A 20,226-nucleotide genomic window follows, 5' to 3' on the forward strand; every position below is an offset into this window, starting at 1 on the left:
TCCCCCGCCAATTCACATGTTGAAGCCCTAACTCCCAATGTGATTGTATTTGGAGATGGCGGCCTTTAGAGGTAATTAAGGTTAAATGAGGTCATAAGAATGGGGCCCTGATCCAATAGGATTAGTGTCCTTATAAGAAGAGATACCAGGGCTTCCCTGGTGGCGCAGTGGTTGAGAGTCCGCCTGCCAATGCAGGGGACACAGGTTCGTGTCCCGGTCCGGGAAGATCCCACATGCCGCAGAGCGGCTGGGCCCATGAGCCGTGGCTGCTGAGCCTGCGCATCTGGAGCCTGTGCTCCGCAACGAGAGAGGCCACAACAGTGAGAGGCCCGTGTACCACACACACACAAAAAAAAACAGAAGAGACACCAGAGTGCTCGCTCGCTCTCTCTCCCTCCCTCTCTCCCTCCCTCCCTCCCTCCCTCTCTCTCTCTCTCTCTCTCTCTCTCTCCCCACTTCTCCCTTCCCCTCACTGCCCTGGGTACTCGGAGGAAAAGACATGTGAACCCAAAGTGGCTGTCTACAAGCCAAGAAGAGATGCCTCACCAGGGACAGAATCAGCCAGTGCCTTAGTCTTGGACTTCCAGCCTCCAAGAACTGTGAGAAAATGAATTTCTGTGGGTTAAACCACCCAGTCTATGGTATTTTGTTAATGACAGCCACAACCCACTAAGACCCAGTTCCATACTGTGCTTCCTCTCTCGCTGCCCAGACTTTCCCAATAGGGCTTCCCGCCGCCCGCTCTCCCAGGGCTCTCCTCCTCTAGACACACACGTGTTCACTCCAGTCCCAGCAAATGCAGTGCAGACAGCTTCGGAATTCAAAACAGCCTGCAGAAGGCAGCCTCTTATTTTAATGATCCTAATTTATCTCCAGCATTATCAATAATAAATCAAACTAAGTGAAACTAAAACAACTTTCCCCAGGGCTATGTCATGTTCTGTTGGAAAAGACGACCCCCTTCAAAAGGCTGTGCTGGTCACCAGCCACTTGGTCTGCCACTGGGGAGCAGGTTTCTCAGAAAGGCGCTCGGCAGCTTTCCTCCACGGAGAAAGATGTTTCCATTTGTGCCTTGAGTTCCCTGCACACGCATTGCCTCATTTAAGGTAAGCCTATGGAATAGAAATGAGTATGGCCCCATTTCGGTGATAGGGAAACTGAGGCACAGAGGAGTTCATTGACCTGCTCACAGTCACAGAGCTGGGGCGCACACCCAGATCTCCCCAGTCCCCAGTCCCACTTCCCCTCCCATGAAGAAGTTGCTCTGGTCTGTAGATGGCAGCCTGGTGTTCTGGCAAAGGCTCAGGTTTTGGAGTTAGAATCCTGAGCCCCCTCCTCTACCGCCAATAATGAGTAGGTGCTCAGGGAAGTTACTGAATCATGCTGAGCTGCCTTCCCATCTTTAGAAGGGGCAGCTTATAATGCTTACAGGGTCACCAACTACCCAAGACGTCCTCTTGGTAGATGCATTCCGGAGAGGTACTCCAGCAAGGACCATGCACAAAGAACACAGGAACAGTGCCCCCTGGAGACAAATCTTAGGATGACTACATCCCTCACCAGGTAGTAGGGAGGTTTTGGATTAATAACTGCAAAGCACATAGCAAAGTATGAATCACATTGTCGATAATCACAATTATTATCATTTATCTATTGGGGTGCTGCTCTGGGTTCTTATTGATACTCATGAGCTGAACCTGAGGAGGAATAAGAATGGCATTGACTGTACTGCCTCCTGCTCGGGTAGCTGAATTGTAAATGTTGGTCAGGATGGCAGAATGTTCTTGAAACCACAGAGACTCGAAAACACCTCATCCAGCCTGAAGGCCTCATTTGAAAAATGAGGAGGATGAAGTCAAAGAGGCTGTAGACTCATTGGAGGTCACATGACCACCTTGTAGCAGAATCAGGGTAAGAAGCCAGTTGTCTCAATGCCCAGGACTGGCTCATCCCTCGACTTCCTTCCCAGCAGAGTAACGGGGCTGGCCTGTTGCATCACGCTCTGTCACTAAGTCACTAAGTTTGGGGGTAACCTGGTACACAGGAAAAACTAAATGATAAGATATGGTATCCCAAATCATCAGGGTTCTAGGTTCTAAAGGAGGTATCTGAACCGGGGTCTGCCTGCCATGGAAGAGGGTCCCTGCCGTGCGTGGCTGTCTGAACCTTCAGAAGTGGTGGGAAAGGACCGTGTTTGTTGTACAACCCGGTACAACTCAGTACAAACTTGGGTCCGTTTTGTTTCCATCTCTCCCTCTTGCTGTTTCCTTCTATCACACAAACATATCAAAAAGGAAAACTGGTCCATTTCTGCAAGTCAGCCAAGTGCAGGCTTGGCAATTGGTACAGTGGTTTTGCAGCAAAGGCAGCTGCTGAGGTTGCTGGCTTCCATGGGGTACAGTACTGCAGGTTGCCTTTCAGACAAAGAAATAGTCTGGGACCCACTGTGAGAAGCAGCACTGTCCTCACAAACATTAGGGTTTGGGAGTCAAAGAGATTTTATAGTAGTGTAATGGAGGCTGCAGTAAAGGTCCCAGCCTCAGACACTGCATTTTCCTCCCCCCATCACCTGACAAACTGATGCCTGAAATTCTACCACTCACCCCCTTCATTTTGTGTAACAGAACATGCTCTGACATTAAAATGTACACAGTCTGTATAACAAAGCCAGTATAATCAAAGTTAAAGTGCTTTAGACTGAGAGATGTTTGCAAAGCATGTGACTGACAAAAGACTAGTGTCCAGAATATATAAAGAATTTCTACAAGTCAATAACAAAAAGACAAACAACTCAGAACAATAATGGATGAAGGCCATCAAAAGACAATTCACAGATGCATTCACCTGAATGGCCAATAAACGTTTGACAAGGAGGTCAGCCTCACCAGAAGCCAGGGAGAGGTAAACAACAAGCTATTGTATCAACTCACCCCCTACCAGGTAGGCAAAAATCATTACAGGGAGGAACATAAACTAGTGCAACCACTTTGGTGAGAAATATAGTAACACCTAGTAAATTGGAAGATGCACATACCCTAAGACCCAGCCATCCAACATCCCAAATCTAAAAAAAAAAATCTCTCACACATGTGCACAAAAGATGTGTCCAAGTGGGTTCACTGTGGCATTGTTTATAACAGCAAAAAATTAGAAACTACCTAGATATCTATTTAAAGGGAAAAAAGTAAATCAATTATGGTATAATCATACAACGGAAATGGAATTCTCCACCAATCTTAAAGTGAGTGAATTAAATTTGCATGTATCATCATGAATAAAATATAATGTTGATATAAAAAAGCAAATTGTAGAAGATTAGGTATTCAGTTTATATAAAATTTTGAAACCCCAGAACAATCCTGGATACACACATAAAAATATAAAATCAGGCTTCCCTGGTGGCGCAGTGGTTGAGAGTCCGCCTGCCGATGCAGGGGACATGGGTTCGTGCCCCGGTCTGGGAGGATCCCACATGCCGCGGAGCGGCTGGGCCCGTGAGCTATGGCCGCTGAGCCTGCGCGTCCGGAGCCTGTGCTCCGCAACGGGAGAGGCCACAACAGTGAGAGGCCCGCGTACCGGAAAAAAAAAAAATATATATATATATATATATATATATATATATATATGTGTATATATATATATATATAAGATCATGGCCCTGAAGACTACACAGCAAAATCAGAGTAGGGTCACCTCTTGGAAGGTAGGAAGGGGACAGGGACCGGGCGGACCGGGGGCCTCCAACAGTATCTAGAGCATTTTATTTCTTTAGAAAAGAAAGAACTGAGGGAAATAAGGCAAAATGCCAACACTCATACTGGGTGCTGGATACACAGCTGTTTGTAATTTGATTCTCAATACTTTTCATTCATTCATTTTACAAGTATTTATTGCACACCTGCTGCATACCAGGCACTGTTCTAGGTGCTGGGGACACAGCTGTGAATGAGACCAAAGCCTCATCATCTGGAACTGACATTAGTGAAATGGGCAGACAACAAATACGTGAGTGAGATATATTAGATTGTTAGAGGCTGATAATACTATGGAGAAAAAAGTAAAGCAAGGAAGGGCAATAGGAAGTAGAGGTGTCTGGAAAAGGGGGGAGAGGTAATAAAGCAGGAAGCCAGAAAGGACCTGGATGAAAAGGAGACCTAAGAGTCAAAAGGGGCAGGGAGAAGCGAGTGAGCCACGGAAAAGGGAAAGCAGAATGGCAGGTGCAAAAGCTCAGGGTGGGAGAGTGCCTGGCGGGGCCCCAGGGCAGAGGGGGAGGCAGGAGATGAGATCCAAAAAGTAACGCGGCAAGGTGGGAGCATCACGTATCTTTTAAATCGATCATAATTTTTTACAGAGAAGGAAGAAAGGGATGGAAAGAGAGAGGGCTTTCCAACTTATTATCTGATTGAGTTCCAACAAAACTATGATTAGGAAATACAAATTTTAAAAGGGATAAATTGGGAGATTGGGATTGACATATACACATTATTATATATAAAATAGATAACTAATAAGGACCTGCTGTATATCACAGGGAACTCTTCTCAATACTCTGTAATGACCTCCTTTGCTGTAGACCTGAAACTAACACAACATTGTAAATCAATGACACTCCAATAAAAAAATTTTTTAAAAAACTTAGTGAACTCTTCAAAGCTTTGATGTACCACTGAGCACACTGAAGACTCAAGACAGGGAGAGAACAGAAGTCCCTACCCAGGAGCTTTAAAACGTCCATACGCCCAAGTGCAACCAGACCACTTAAGCCAGAATGTCTGGAGCTGGGGTCAAGCATAGATATACAGAAACGATCCCTTGGTGATCCCAGGGTGCTGCGAAGTTGGATTCCGCAGGGACAGAGTATGCAGGGTGTCCCTAACCTAGCTGACTATGGAGGCTTCCTATTTTTGTTTTATTTTTCACAGGTCAAATCACGAGACTAGGTTTCCCCACAGAGCATTGGTTTGTGAACTGTGACTCAGCTGTTTTTGTTTGTTTGTTTTTTTTAAAAAACCTGGTTTTAAAAAGCAGTGTATTCCCAGTCATTAAACAAAATACAGGTGAAGCGCTTAAAACAGTGCCTGGCACATCATAAGATTATAAATCTAATAGATAAAGATTACTATTAATTGTTGTTCTTGTTATTTATACCTTAAGATGAAGAAGTTTATCAGCTCTGTTCCTGAGAATAGGTCTTAATTAGGACATCAAAATATCTATTAAGAACATTTAATGCAGCCTTAGGCTATGCCAGGAACTTTATATGTTTGCAGGTCAAAATGCCCTGATGTTAAAGATGAGGAAACAAAAGTTCAGAAAGGTAAAGCAAACAGCCCAAGGTCACACAGCTATAGCAGTGGCAGAACCAAGGCAATTTGCATGGCTCTCACCCACCACTAAAATCCAACCTGACTTTATAAGATCTTTGTTTTTCTCTGATATGTAAAGGTTGCTTTGAATGTGATTCTTGCGTAAAGGAACACAGAAAGGAGAGAACTAGATGCTTCTCTGGGCTCCGCTGGGAGAACAAACCTCTCCCCTCTCTGGGCTTCCACGAGCCTTTGTACATCCCTCCATCGCAGCTCTTAGCATATTGCCTTACAGCTGGAGCTAAGATTCAGGTTAAAATCAGAGAATGAGGCAGTCTACCCGGACACCAAGAGCTACAGCACTGAATTGTGCTGTGTGTATGGGCTACAATGCACAGGCTGTGGATTTGCTGGGAATGCTACCCACCCTAGTGAAAGGGATGAGATCACAAAAAGGGAGTGCATATCTTTGGTTGAGATGGGGAGTCTGGAGACAGACTGTCAGGGTTCCAATCCAGGGTCTGACCCTTGATTGCTGTGTGACCTTGGATGACTCTCTGGACCTCTCTGTGCCTCCATTTTCTTATCTGTAAATTAGAGATGATTTTAAAAATCACAGGTAATAACAGTACCTTCTGCACCGGGTAGAGAGGATGAAAAGAATTCACATATGCAAAGTTCCCAGCACAATGCCCAGCATACAGGAAGCACTAAATAAATCCTAGCTATTAGTGTCATGTTATAATGAAAAACTGACCAGCCTAAATCCACAGAGACAGAACACAGATTCGTGGTTGCCGGGAGCTGGTGGGAGGGGCTGACAAAAATGTTTTGGAACTAGAAGGAGATTGTGATCGCACAACATTGTGAATGCATTAAATGTCACTGCAATGTTCCCTCTAAAAAGGCTAAGTTGACGTTATGTGAATTTCACCTCAATTAAAAAAAAAAAACCTGTATTCCCATCTCAATTCACCATGTGTTAGACAAATCTCTACCTTTCTCACCTGTCAGAAGTAATGATAGTACTATTTTGACCATAGGTCACACGTGAGAGTTAAATTAGGTGGTTACGTAAATTATTCCATGCATATAAAGCACATGGAACATAATAAATGCTGAAGAAATAACACCGATTATTCTTTGAGTTTAGTGCTCAAAGTAGTGAGCACTTTGGAAGTTACCCTCTCTGCCTTTTCATGAGATGGATTGATGCATGCCACCCCTTATTACAGCACTGTCAAGCACGCGTAGATCCTATAAAAATTAAGTAAGGAACGTTCTCCAAGATTAACCTTCTGAGATTCACCTGGGAAATTCATTCTCTGTAAGTCAAAAATTCTCACCTTAGCTCTTTTAGAATGAATATTAAGTTACTTAGCAAATATTTGAAATAAACCTGTCAATTACAATCAAACATATTAGTAAATGAGTTATTTCTGTCCACTTTTACTTAAATACCAGGAAATAGCTCCTAACTCCCACACAAAAAGTCACTGCTCCAACCAGTGACTTTGATGGAAGCCGTGGGCAGAAAGGATTCAGTTCTGTTTGGAAAGCAGTCACCCAGGAATTTCTATAACACCTGTTCCGGCCTGCGGGAGGGGAACAGTTTTCCTGAAAGGGATAAGTGTCTACACTGCCCTTCCATAATCTGGGCAAACAGCAACAGAAGGAGGGGAAGAAAAAAATGCACAGAGAGATTTGTCATAAGACCGAACAAAACAAGACAGAAATACAAATGGAAGACCAGGTGTGCTCTTTCCAAATTATTCTGAGTTGAGCCCAAATCCCTAACATCTCACTTGGTACCAGCTATTCAAACAGATGTCTTAGCCTTCGGGAAAACTGCTAAAAATGGAAGTGCAAATCTTCATTGGGCTTCTGCTTTGCCCAAACCTGCCACTGTGTTGATGCTGGTGGCATTAAAATTACCAGCAATAGAAGCATCGTGGTAAAACAGAATGCCAGGACGTGTCCTGAAACTTTTCTTGTTCACCTACTACATGACAGGAAACACACTAGAAAGGTTGGCATTTATTAGTTCGCTTCAATCCTTAAAATAACTCTGGGAGGAAGATTTATTAACTAGTTTTTTTTAATTTTTTAGATTTATCTTTTAGTGAGATAATATTGGTTTATAACATTATATGTTTCATGTGTGCAAAACTATATTTTGATTTTTGTATACAGCATGCTCACCCCCAAGTATATAATTTCCATCTGTCACCATACAGTTGACCCCCTTTACCCAATTCACCTTCTGCATCTCCCTCCCCCTCAGGTAACCACTATGCTGTTCTCTGTACCTACGTGTTTGTTTGGTTTGGTTTCCACAGTGGCTGCACCAGTTTACATTCCCACCAATGTGCATAAGTTTTCCCTTTTCTCCGCATCCTTGCCAAGACTTGTTCTTGCTTGCCTTTTTGATAATATCCATTCTGACAGGCATGAGGTGATATCTCAAGTTTTTTTTAACATACAAGAAAACAAGCTCAAAGCCAACAGCCAGAAATGGCCAGGCGGGTTTGTGACCTGTGCAGTCACATGAGTGCTGTATTTGGTTTCATGATCTGCCATTGCTGTTTTGAAATTCTTCATTTTTGAACAAAAACCTGCATTTGTATTTTGCACTGGGTCCTGCAACTTATGTATCAAGTCCTGCCAATAGCCATGGTGATGTTTCCCCAGGTTTACCTCCTCCTTATGCATCTCCAGAGGCAACAGAACCAATCCCCCTGGCTGTGACTCTCTTGTATCAGGGAGACTGGCTTGAAGAGACGAGAAAAGGAGATGACACACTGAGGAGGGGTCTTTACAAGATGTCTGGGACTTCCAGGGCGGTCCAGTGGTTAAGACTTCACCTGCCAGTGCAGGGGGTGCAAGTTCGATCGCTGGTCAGGGAGCTCAGATCCCACATGCCTCGCGGCCAAAAAACCAAAACATAACAGAAGCCATATTGTAACAAATTCAATAAAGACTTTAAAAATGGTCCACATCAAAAAAAAAAAAAAGATATCTGACAGTCTACAGTGTGGCAGGCACTCAGGAGCGACTCTAGACCAAGGGTACAGCCCAGAGGCCAAATTCGGCTCACCACCTGAGTTTTTCAACCCACAAGCCAAGAATGGTTTTTACCTCTTTAAATAATTGAAGAAAAAAATTTTAATATTTCATGACACTTGCACAATATACGACATTCAGATTTCAGTGTCCGTAAAGTTTTACTGGAATACAGCCACACCCATTTTTTCCATATCATCTAGACCTGCTTTCAACTGCTGTTGAGTAATTGCAACAGAAACCATAGGACCCAAAAGCCAACCATGGCAACCCATGCTCCAGGTCTTTGATGAGTGAATGAATGAACAAATGTTTTTAAAATAGCACTGTCAGTACTGGGTAGGCCAAAAAGTGTCTTTGGTTTTTTAAGTAAAAATAAAAGACACATTTTTCATTTCCACCAAGAACTTTATTGAACAACACATTCGTCCTTTTGTTCCACTACCTTCTGCCATTTTTCAGGCAACTTCATAATTCCATCTTCCCAAAACTTTTTATCTTTTTGAGCAAAGAACTGTTCCAGGTGCCTTTTACAGTCTTCCAGGGAACTGAAATTTCTTCCATTAAGAGAATTTTGTAAAGATCAAAATAAATGGAAATCCAAAGGTGCAACGTCTGGCGAATACAGCTGACGAATCAGAACTTCCCAGACAAGCTGTAACAGTTCTTGCCTGGTCATCGAAGAAACATGCAGTCTTGCGTCATCCTGATGGAAGATTATGTGTTTTCTGGTGACTAATTCTGTACGCTTTTCATCAAGTGCTGCTTTCAGTTGGTCTCATTGGGAGCAGTACTTGGAATTAATCGTTTTGTTTTCTGGAAGGAGCTCATAATAGAGGACTCCCTTCCAATCCCACCGTATATACAACATCCCATTCTTTGGATGAAGACCAGCTTTTGGTGTGGTTGTTGGTGGTTCATTTCACTTGCCCCACGATCTCTTCCGTTCCACATTGTTGTACAGTATCCACTTTTCATTGCCCGTCACAATTTGTTATAAAAACGGAACATTTTCATTATGCTTCAGTAAAGAATTGCATGCAAAGATATGGTCAAGAAGGTTTCTTTCGCTTAACTTATGTGGAACCCAAACATCAAAGCAATTCACATAACCAAGCTGGTGCAAATGATTTTCAACGCTTGAATGGATATTAAATGAGGAAGAGGAGGAGACATAAAGATGGAGAACAGGGTTGCAATTTAATGAACACCTTCTATGGGCCAGGCATTTATCAAGATTATCACACGTAATGATCACAACCACTTTATAAGGTTTCCCATCCTGTAGGTGAGAAAAACTGAGGCTCAGAGAAGTAAATTAATTTGCCCAAAGTAGCACAGCTAGTAGCACAGCTAGTAAGGTCCTCCCTGGCCTCAGAGCCTGTTCCCGTTGTTCTACATCCCACTGCTGTCGCCCTGTGGGTTTCTAGAATAGCACCTCATACTCTCAGATTAGCATCTACATCTCTTTTGACCTGGCTTCTCAGAAATCAGCCTGAGCAACTAGAAATCTCACCTTGGCTCTTACCTAACACCTTTAGAGACACAGGTCAGAGATATGTAACTCTTAGCAGCACCCATTGCTGGTAACAAACAAGTAAATCCAGGAGATAGAGGACCTGGGCTGGAATCCAGCCCTCCTGATTACTGACTGCATGGTCTTGAGCAAGTCACCTAACATTTCCATGCCTCAGTCTCCTCATACACAAAATGGGTATATGCATATACTTAAACTCATAGGGTTGCTAAGGAATTAAATGAGTTAATACGTGAGATGCACAAAAGTCTGACACATAGCAAGTGCTCAATAAAACTAAGCACAAGAATTATTATAGTTTAGCTTTAAACACCAGTGTCCTGATCCAGTTAAGTCAGGATGAAATGTAAGTAATTGGCCCAGATTATACAACAAAGCTAGGAGAAATGAAACTCCAACTTCACCCCATCCTGTTCATCTCACCCCAGACCCCAAATGGCCTCCCCAACAGCTCTTGCCCATCCCCTCCTGCACTCCCTCCCAAATCTTTAGCCAGTTTACTTAGCCTCACATTTCCAAGCTATCCTGAGTCATCCTTGAGGTCACAGCCAAGAGTTTTTGGGGGTTGTTCAGTGTTTGCTTCGAAAATGAGCCTTTTTCTAAGAGAGGAGCATGAAGCCAGAAGATGGAGTCCCACAGGTAGAGGGAAATTCAGCAGGACAGAAAAAAAAAACAGTAAGAGTATTTCCGGCAGAGCCCTGTCTGTCTCCATGAAACTCAGTATGTTCATTCCCCAGCACAAGACTTATTAGTTGCAGAACAGAATGGGGACTCCACAGTAAGGAGTCTTGAATTACAAAACTCTTTTACCTTATTGCTTTGCTGTGGTCCCAATGACAATGAGCAGTGGCAGTTTCTATTAGAAATGTTAATTACTTTCCTGGGTAATTAGACTCACTGTGTACTGCAAGCACCTGACCCTCCTTTCGTAACAGCAGAGATGGGAAGGAGGGAAAAAATTGGTTGGGGGGTGAGGGGGGGAGGTGGGAGGGGAAAGGAGAGTGTTTATAAACGCTGAGAAAAGCAAAATCATCCAAATTCGTTGAATGGAAAATGAAGTTACAGAGGCCGCGAGGGAAAGGCTGGGAGCACAGGAAATCTACTAGGAGGGGCTTTTGAACACGGGGTGGGGTGTGTGTAGGGGGGAATCTGTCATGAAAATGGAAACAGTGGCAAACTCCTCTCGAAATAATGGGTCTTCAGAGAGATTCCCACTCTTACAGATGAGGCTACTAAGGTGCCAGGCTGCTCAGAGACTTCCCGAGGTCACACAGCAGGTAGAGGCAGGGCTGGACCAGAGCCTGGTGAATATTTCCTCCTTCCTTCCTTCAAGCATTCATTGGCTACATGAGAAGGGCTACATTGGCACCTGGAGAACAGAACTGACACAGTTCTGGTTCTCAAGGAGTTTCAGGTCTGGGGGTGTAGACAGGTAATGGCAACATTGTTGTGAAGGAAGCATGTAGGAGGCTGTGATGAAGTATAATTGGGCCAGAGGCCCTCAGTGTAGGTGGAGTAGTCAGGGAGGGCTTCCCTGGGGAAGTGGCTTTTTCCCTGAGACCTGAAGGTTGGGAAGAGTCCTGCTATTTGGAGAGTTGGGGGTGAATGAGTGTATTAATTGGTGTTGTGGGTTGAATAGTGTCCCCCCCACCCCACCAAAGTCATGTCTACCCAGAACCCCAGAATATGACCTTATTGGAAATAAAGGTCTTTACAGATATGATTGGTTAAGATGAGGTCTTACTGGATCAGGGTGCGCCCTAAATCCAGTGATTAGTGGCTTTGTAAGAAGAGGAATATTGGGCACAGACACACAGGGAAGAGGTCCCGTGATGACAGAGGCAGAGATCAGAGGGAGGCAGCTGCAAGTCAAGGAGCACCGAGGATTGCCAGCCACCACAGAAGCTGCAAGAGGCAGGAAGGATTGCCCCCCCCCCCCGCCACCACAAGGGGCTTCAGAAGGAGCAGGGCCACGCTGAGACCTTGGTTTCAGACCTCTAGCCTCCAGAACCGAGAGAATAAACTGCTATTTGAAGCCACCCCGTTTGTGGTACTTTGCTACAGCATCCCTAGCAAACTAATGTACCTGGATCTCTGACATCACAGACTCAATTCCCAAAATAAGATAGGAGGAGGTCATCATGGGAGCCCTGGGTGAGGAGTCCAGCTTTCCTGCAAACCTGCCTTGTTACTCTGGGCAAGTCACTCCCCACTTTGAGCTTTTATCTAAGTCAGGAAGAACTTGGGGTTCCCAACCCATGGTTGGGAACAAGCTGAATCAGCATCGCCTTGGGGAGGTCGGTTTAGTATGCAGATCCCTGGGCCCATTCTCCCCACCTCCCCACCCTGAAAGCAGCATCTCTGGTGAGGCTCTGGAATCTGTATTTCTAACAAACTCCCCCGGAGAGGGAGCCTGATATATCACCAACTCCTTGGAATCTCTGGATTCCAACACCTACCCTAAGGGTCCTTCTAGAGCAGTTTGTGCATTGCTCTAAGGACTGTCCACTCGCCACGAGCCACGCATGCCCGTCCGTGCTGACTTAACACACTGCTGGTGTCTGTGAGAAAACCCAGGCATCCAAGATGCCAGCAGGTGCTTGCGCCAAAGGAGAGAGGCAGGCTTGGTCCTCAGGGTCATTAAAGAAGCTGTTTACAGAGCCTTGCTCCTCTTTTAATTTGTTTGCCTTTTCTATTGTGTCATTGAATCTCAGCCACGGGACTCAGCCGAGCCTTGGCAGGGAGGGCAGAAAGCCATCAATACCCAGGAGTTACTGACAGTCGTTTCCAAGGCGAGAGGCTCTGTGGGCAGACAGCAGAAAGGCTTGAAACCTGCCTGGCTTCAGAAGCAAGGCCATGTGGCGCAGGGGAGGGCACATGAACTTTCCCAATGAGACAAATCAAGGTTCAAATTCCAGCTCGGCCACAAGCCAGCTGTGTGACCTGGGGCAAATTTCTAAACCTCTCTGTTCCTCAAATTCCTAATCTATGAATCCAAGGGTAACATACCCACCTGGCAGCGTTGCTGGGAGAATTATAACAAGCCCATGGAGGACCCAACGAATTGTGGGTGCCTAGTAAACTATAAATTATTATTATCGTCATTATTATTATTATTGAACAGCAGAAGCCTTGTCCTGGAGAAGGCCAGTTGGTTTGGCAGGGGATGGTACACAACTGCTAGAGCTGGAAGAGGTTATGAAAAGAGCCCGGGATTTGGAATCAGAATTTCTAATTTTGAATTTCAGTTCTGCTGTATTTCCTCTGCGGCCCTGAGAAAGTCACTTAAACTCTCTGAACACCGATGTCCTCATCTCCCAAGTGCAGCCCAGAATCCCCATCCTCCCCACCTCTCCTTGTGACGATCAAATGAGACAACATTTGTGAAACTGGGTAAACTCCCAATCTTCTGACAAGTCCAAAACAGAGATTACTATTATCCAGCCCACTGGTTCGTAAGCCTGGCTGCCCACTGAAATCCCCCAAGGAGCTTCTAAAAAACTAGGTGTCCACACCTCCGCCCAGACCAAATGAACAGTGGTCTCCAGGTCTGGGGTCTCAGCAAGGCCGGCAGCCACTAGAAAGCCACGGATCTGGCCCAAAGCCGCCTTTCTGCAGAGGAGGAAGCAAGTCCTCCCCACCCCGACCCTAGGGTGGGGTCTTGCCCACTTTTACACAGCAGGTTATTAACCCTCTGGAGTGTCCCTCACTCCACCCTGCCCTCTGTCAGCATAAAATCCCACCAGACACATTCTCAGGGGCCCATCAGAAAGGATTCTTTGTGGGACTTCCTTGGTGGTCCAGTGGTTAAGACTCCCGCGCTTCCACTGCAGGGGGCGTGGGTTCAATTCCTGGTCCTGGAATTAAGATCCCACATGCTGCGCGGTGCGGCCCAAAACAAAAGAAAAAGAAAGGATTCTTTGTGTTGAATAGTGTCTAGGAATCTAAGGCGCACGTAGCCGGCATTCTCCAGGAGAGCTCTGCCCAGAAGCTCCTCAGTAGAGGGCACTGACCCAGCAGTGGTGTCCTGTTCCTGGGCCGTCGAGAGAGGCTGGGACTTTCCTGCAGGTGTCCTGCTGGGGACAGGGGGAAGGTGAACAAGCCTCAGCATCAAACCCGCCTGGTTCCAAGTCCCCCTTTGCCACTGACTAGCAGTGTGTACACCATTAGGCAGGCGGAATAAATGAGAATTTTGCTGTTTAAACACAGAGTTTCCCTGCCAGGCGGACTCTGGTTCCTGCACCTTAGAAATGCTTCCTTCAACCCTGGGGTTCAGCGCAGCCCTTTGGATGAATCAGCCCTTTGTGGGCAGGCTCTTTCATCTATAACAGAGCAGATGGGGAGTTAAAGAAGAAGGCTAGGGTGCCAGGAGAAGGCCAGGGAGCAGAGGCAGCGAGGCCTCGGTCTCTGAACGGCTGTGTAGGGAGGAGGCCCCAGGAGCAGAATTAGGTTGCTAGGAGAAAGGCCCAGGAAGGAGATTCAACCCAACAGAAAGAACTTTGTCAGAGTAAGTTGTGAAACAAAGGAGCCAGATGCCTGGTGAGGTAGTAAGCTCCCCGTCACACCAGAATTATGTCTGTGGACGTTGCCCAGCCACTGGTAAGGATGGACATGTGAACTCCAAGGGCCCTTCCATGCTCAGATTCTATGTGTTGATGACCTTGGAGTCCCAGTGACCAGATTTGCAAGAAAAGAGTCAGGCAGACATTCCAGTCCTCACTTCATCACTTGTTAGCTGTGTGACCTTGAGCAAGTTATTTGATCTCTCTAAGGCCGTTCCCTCATCTGCAATACAACAATCATCACATCCATTTTGAATGACTGGGGCGAGAATTGAACAGTGTACGGTACACAGAGCACTTGAATGGGCCTTGTACACAGTCGAGTCTGAAACAGCAAAGTGCCCCAGCCGCCCTCCTAATCGTGTTCACGGCCCTCCCAGCAGTTCCTAGGTCTTCCGGGAGATGTGCTGATTAAGCAGATCAGTGCACAAAACCAACCGTCACTCACATCCTTGGACGCCCAGGATTAAATGCTGGTCGCAGTCTCTTCCCATTAAACTCATGCCTCACAAAGCCCAGGCTGTTTCACAGGGAGAAAGGGCTTAAAGGCCATGCCTAAAAGGAAGCTGCTACTGAGAGGAGAGAAAAAACTAGGCCTAAAGGATCTTGAAGAATGCAGGCGTGGTGCTGGAGCTGAAAACCCACATCTCTGAGTTTGGGTCTGCACTGCTGGGCAGGAAGGCAAGTTCCTTCCTCGGTGCAGGTGCGAGAGCCAGACATTCTAATCCCCAGGGCGCCAGCTGGCTGTCTCCTCCACCGCCTCCCGCTGACCCCGGGCCCACCCTAAAGATGGGAGGTGAGCATCCACCTACTGGACAAAGGCCAGCCAGGGCCAGAGTGACACCACATGCCCTACCTTCTATGTGTGTGGTGTAAGCAGGGGCTTCCCACTAGGATTTGAGGGGACCATAGCATATTCCCACCTTGGTCTCCACAAAGCATCTCCCCTATTAATTTATCACCCAGGCTTGGAGCTTACGACTTTTCAGCTTTTAAAGTACCTTTACTTCTGTTTCCTAAAACTGCATTCCCAGCCGTCAGGAAATCAAAGAAGAAAATGGTCCAAACCATTTCCAACAACTAAGAATTCCTAGTTGGCTTGGAAGTCATCTCTGGGTTAAGCCACCTACCCTGAGCTCCTCTAGAAATGAATTTTAGAGCCAGCAATAGCACAGTAATAATGCTTTTTCATGTATATTTGTTCTCAATAGTAACTTTGTGCTTAAAACCACCATGATTTATTACTTCTGCAATTCTGGGGTCAACTGAGTTCTGCTGGGCGGTTCTTCTGCTTTACGTGGAGGAGCTGAGGTCTCTCTGTATTCAGTAGGAGCTTAGCTGGGAGCGATGCTGACCTGAGCGTCACTCTCATTGCCCTCATCCTCCAGGGCTCTGTCCACGTGGCCGCTCATCACGCACTAGTCTAACCAAGTTTCTTTCACAGTACAATGGCTGCCTTCCCAGAGTGAGGGTCTGAGAGGAGAAACCCCAGCGTGCACGTATGTGTCAATCCTTTAACTCGATTATGCTCGCTGATGGCCCATTGGCCTAAACAAGTCACAAGGACACAGGCTACACAGGGCATGAACACTAGGAAGTGAGGTCACGTGGGGAGCCACCAGTATGAAATCTACCACAATTAACTTATTTGATGATAAGCCCCTGAAAGACAGCTCGTCTATCCCATGCACTCTTGTATCCCCAGTCCTAGGAGACTGGTGAATACATCTGATCCTGCAAGCACCCTGAGATACAGTTAAATCAAAAAGATGATCTCCGTTTACAGACAGCTGTGAGAGCCTGCAGTCATGCAGCTAGTTAGCGGCTGGTGCCCAGGACATCAAGCCCAAGCCTTTCCTCTCCACTATTCCTGCTAATCTTGTCATATAAACTTTTTTCTGCCAGCCCCTCCTTACCCTGTATGTCTCTTCTCTCCAAACTTCCTGATGACATGGTTAATTATTTATAAATGAACATTTAAATGCACCAGAATATGTGTTATTTAAAGGAAGCCTGTGGTGACTGATAGAGTAATGAAAATAATCATTTATTCCACAAGCATTTATCGGGGCTTAGTTTGCACCAGGCACTGTGCGGGCAGTGGTGGAGGAACAATGGAGGGATTCGGGGTTAGAAGATGGGGCTGCTGCCCTCAGGGAGCTAAATCACTTATGCTTCCAGCAACAGATATTTGTCCGGCACCTCCTGTGTGTCTGACTAAGTACCAGGCAACAGGGGTGAACCCAGCACCATTTCTGCCCTCAAGATGCTCACGGACTGGCCGGGACGCCAGCCAGCACGCATCCCGCATCACGTGGGTGTAATGGGATAGCTGTGTTTGGGAAAGGTCCTCTGAGGGTGGAGAAGGGCCAAACTCTGCCTGGTGGAGAGACAGGGGTCAAAGAAAGCTTCCCAGGGACAGTGACCCACGAACTGTCCCTGGACACTGAAGAAGGTGACACAGTAGACGAGATCCCAGAGAGCCACGCAGGCTGGGACAAGAAGGCACTAAAGATAATCCAAGTCACTAAGTCGGGGACAGAGGGTCTCCTGCATCCTGTGTGCAGAGCCGGTCTCCTAAGATGCACAGCCCAAGGCTGCTCTACCCAGAGGTACCAGCTTGGCCAGAAGGTGCTTCCCTGCCCCATCCTGCAGATCCCGTCAAGGTCATGTGCTTGCACAGTCCTTCCCCGACGACCAGAGTGGTCCCTCCTTTGCTACCATTCCATGTTTATCTCCTTCATGGAGCTTGGCCCTGACATGGCCGACTTGCTCATTATCTGTCACCTCCACTCAAAATAGCTCCATGGGGGTAGGAACTTGGCTACTCTCTGACATCCCTATTAGAATGGAAGCTGCATAGGGACCAGGACTTTGTCTGGCTCATGTGTCAAGCACCTATAGGAATCTCTGGCACCTAGAATGTGATTAAAGAATGAATGAAGGCAAGGGTCCCTAGCGGGAGGAATGAGAGGCTGGGGAGTAGGGGGGGCACCAGGAGTAAGTCCTAGGAGTCCTATGACATTAGAACAAGCCCTATCTGAATGCCCATATTGCCTCTGTCCCTTACTCAATCACAGACTACTGGAAAGCAATCCCCCTCTTCAGACCCCCCAGATTCATCCCCATTGCCAGGCATCCTTTTCCAGATCAAATTTCAGAACAAGTACCAGGGTTCTATTTTTTTTTTTTTTTTTTTGCGGTATACGCGGGCCTCTCACTGTTGTGGCCTCTCCCGTTGCGGAGCACAGGCTCCGGACGCGCAGGCTCAGCGGCCATGGCTGACGGGCCCAGCCGCTCCGCAGCATGTGGGATCTTCCCGGACTAGGGCACGAACCCGTGTCCCCTGCATCGGCAGGCGGACTCTCAACCACTGCGCCACCAGGGAAGCCCCAAGGGTTCTATTTTTGACAGGTCTTGAGATTGTGGGGGCAGCCTTATGGGTCCACCAGGGAGGTCAGGCCTGGCAGGAGGCCAGCCAACATCGTATGATCAACATCGTGATGAGGTATGAAACTCAAAGCTCAGCTGTACTTGGTTCCAGAGAGAGGGCAAGAAGCAAGAGATTTCTTATGAACCTTTGTGTTTTCATACATGCTGATCCCTCTTTAGGAAAACCCTTCCCTCCCTTTACATGTGAATTCTTATCCATCCTTCAAAACCCCACTGAAATATGCCCCCTTCTCTGAAAACAGCTCTGACCCGCACTGCATTAGTCACTCTCTCTTCTGTACTCCCATCAGAGCTGGAACATGATTCTATGAATAGTTTATCATTTTTGCCGTTCAATGAGACCTTTCCTAGAGCAGAGGTGGCCTGATCTCTCTGTAGCTCCAATGCCCATCACAGAACCTCATACATACTACACTTAATAATAACCATTTGGTACGCACACACTCTATTTCCAGGCTCTATGCTAACAGTTTTATGTACATCATTTAACTGAATCCTCACAACAGCCCAGAGAGTTGGATTCTAATAGGATCCCATGTTGCAGGTGAGTAAACTGAAAGATGGAAGTAGAATCTACTACATGTCTGATGAGTGTGTGTTCAGTAAACGGGAAAATGAGGAAGTGACTGAGTGACAGAATTCAAAAATAGAGTCATTTGTTTTAATTTTAGCTGCCTTTGTCTTCTAGGGAGATGATCCCTGGGACATCCTCTTAGGCTTAAGTGTTCAACATCCAGTCCTTAGAATCCCTGGGTGCTCAGCATGGGAGGAAGGTTGAATAGAAAGTATAGAATAGGGAGACCTTCAAGATGGCAGAGGAGTAAGACGTGGAGATCACCTTCCTCCCCACAAATACATCAAAAATACATCTACACGTGGAACAACTCCTACAGAACACCTACTGAACGCTGACAGAAGACCTCAGACTTCCCAAAAGGCAAGAAAATCCCCACATACCTGGGCAGGGCAAAAGAAAAAAGAATAAACAGAGACAAAAGAATAGGGACAGGACCTGCACCTGTGGGAGGGAGCTGTGAAGGAGGAAAGGTGTCCACACACTAGAAGCCCCTTCGCGGGCGGAGGCTGCGGGTGGCGGAGGGGGAAAGCTTCGGGGCCGCGGAGGAGAGCACAGCAACAGGGGTGCGGAGGGCAAAGCGGGGAGAGATTCCCACACAGAGAATCAGGGCCGACCGGCACTCACCTGCTCGAGAGGCTTGTCTGCTCACCCGTCGGGGCGGGCGGGGCTGGGAGCTGAGGCTCGGGCTTCGGTCGGAGCGCAGGGAGAGGACTGGGGTTGGCGGCGTGAACACAGCCTGCAGGGGGTTAGTGCAACACGGCTAGCCGGGAGGGAGTCCGGGGAAAAGCCTGGACCTGCCGAAGAGGCAAGAGACTTTTTCTTCCCTCTTTGTTTCCTGGTGCGCGAGGAGAGGGGATTAAGAGCGCTGCCTGAAGGAGCTCCAGAGACGGGCGCGAGCCGCGGCTAAAAGCGCGGACCCCAGAGACGGGTGCGAGCCGCGGCTAAAAGCGCGGACCCCAGAGACGGGCATGAGACGCTCTGGCTGCTGCTGCCGCCACCAAGAAGCCTGTGTGCGAGCACAGGTCACTATCCACACCTCCCTTCCGGTGAGCCTTTGCAGCCTGCCACTGCCAGGGTCCCGGGATCCAGGAACAACTCCACGGGGAGAACGCCCGCACGGCGCACCTCAGGCTGGTGCAACGTCACGCCGGCGCAACGTCACGCCGGCCTCTGCCGCCACAGGCCCGCCCTGCACGCAGTGCCCCTCCACCCCCCCCACCCCCCACCCCCGGCCTGAGTGAGCCAGAGCCCGCGAATCAGCGGCTCCTTTAACCCCGTCCTGTCTGAGCAAGAAACAGACGCCCTCCAGCGACCTACACGCAGAGGCGGGGCCAAATCCAAAGCTGAGCCCCGGGGAGCTGTGAGAACAAAGAAGAGAAAGGGAAATCTCTCCCAGCAGCCTTAGAAGCAGCGGATTAAAGCTCCACAATCAACTTGATATGCCCTGCATCTGTGGAATACATGAATAGACAACGAACCATCCCAAATTGAGGAGGTGGATTTTGAGAGCAAGATTTATGATTTTTTCCCCTTTTCCTCTTTTTCTGAGTGTGTATGCTTCTGTGTGAGATTTTGTCTGTATAGCTTTGCTTCCACCATTTGTCCTAGGGTTCTATCTGTCCGGTTTTTTTTTAATTAAAAAAATTTTTTTCTTAATATTTTTTATTTTAATAATTTTATTTTATTTTATCGTACTTTATCTTCTTTCTTTCTTTCCTTCCTTCCCTC

The sequence above is a fragment of the Pseudorca crassidens genome, chromosome 11 (genome assembly GCF_039906515.1).
Source record: "Pseudorca crassidens isolate mPseCra1 chromosome 11, mPseCra1.hap1, whole genome shotgun sequence".
NCBI classification, from domain to species: Eukaryota; Metazoa; Chordata; class Mammalia; order Artiodactyla; family Delphinidae; genus Pseudorca; species Pseudorca crassidens.